This window comes from Nicotiana tabacum, chromosome 4 (assembly GCF_000715075.1).
Source record: "Nicotiana tabacum cultivar K326 chromosome 4, ASM71507v2, whole genome shotgun sequence".
Lineage (NCBI taxonomy): Eukaryota > Viridiplantae > Streptophyta > Magnoliopsida > Solanales > Solanaceae > Nicotiana > Nicotiana tabacum.
The window spans coordinates 23699706-23700445 of record NC_134083.1 but is presented as its reverse complement, the minus strand read 5'-3'; the positions used below and the strand labels follow the sequence as shown (position 1 = coordinate 23700445).

General features: G+C 41.2%; 1 non-coding gene across 1 annotated transcript; it reads right to left on the bottom strand.

The window, feature by feature from the left end:
- Positions 1–267: 267 nt before the first annotated feature.
- LOC142180472 (small nucleolar RNA R71) lies at positions 268–374 on the bottom strand. The gene has a single exon (XR_012709095.1). It is a non-coding gene; the product is annotated as a small nucleolar RNA R71 (small nucleolar RNA).
- Between the last annotated feature and the right edge of the window lie 366 nt (positions 375–740).

The following is a 740-nucleotide window of genomic DNA, read 5'->3' as shown; positions in this document are numbered from 1 at the left end:
GTTGCTTCAAACCCTCCAAAACAGCTGTGTCTTTTGAGGAAAGGTGAATGAAGATCCAAACAATCATCTAATGGACTTCGAGGAGATCATGAACACCTTTCAATGTAATGGTGTATCACAAGATAAAGTGTACTTAAGGGCATTCCCCTTCCTGTCAAAGACGATGCAAAGCACTAGCTTCGAAGCTTGCCTAATGGATCGATTAGAACATGGGATAAGATGACCAGAAAATTTCTTGACAAATATTTCTCATCAGCTAAGACGGGCAAGTTTAGAAAAGTGATTCATAACTTTTGTCAGAACGAGACTGAAACTGTGTTTGAAGCTTGGGAGAGGTTTAAAGAAATAGTGTGTAAGTGTCATCATAGTGGAATAGAACTCTAGATGCAACTCCAGGATTATTGGGATGGATTGACACCAACATCATGTAGAACATTGAGCAACGCAGCTGGAGGTCCGTTGATGAAAACCACTCTAGAAGAGATAGTCACTATTCTAGATGAGTTGTCTAAGGATGCAAATCAGTGGCCCTCTAAAGTTACTGAAACAAGAAGAACAACGGGTGTTCACCAAGTTGATGCTAACACATCTGTGCAGGTTCAACTTGATGCCATGGGAGAGGAAATAAGGAAGCTAACTTTAGCTTCAATACACAGTGAGCCTCCTGCAGCATGTGACATATGTGGAGGTTGAGCAGTCTCAATTTCACTACCCTACTCATGAGTGTCAAGCCTCAATAA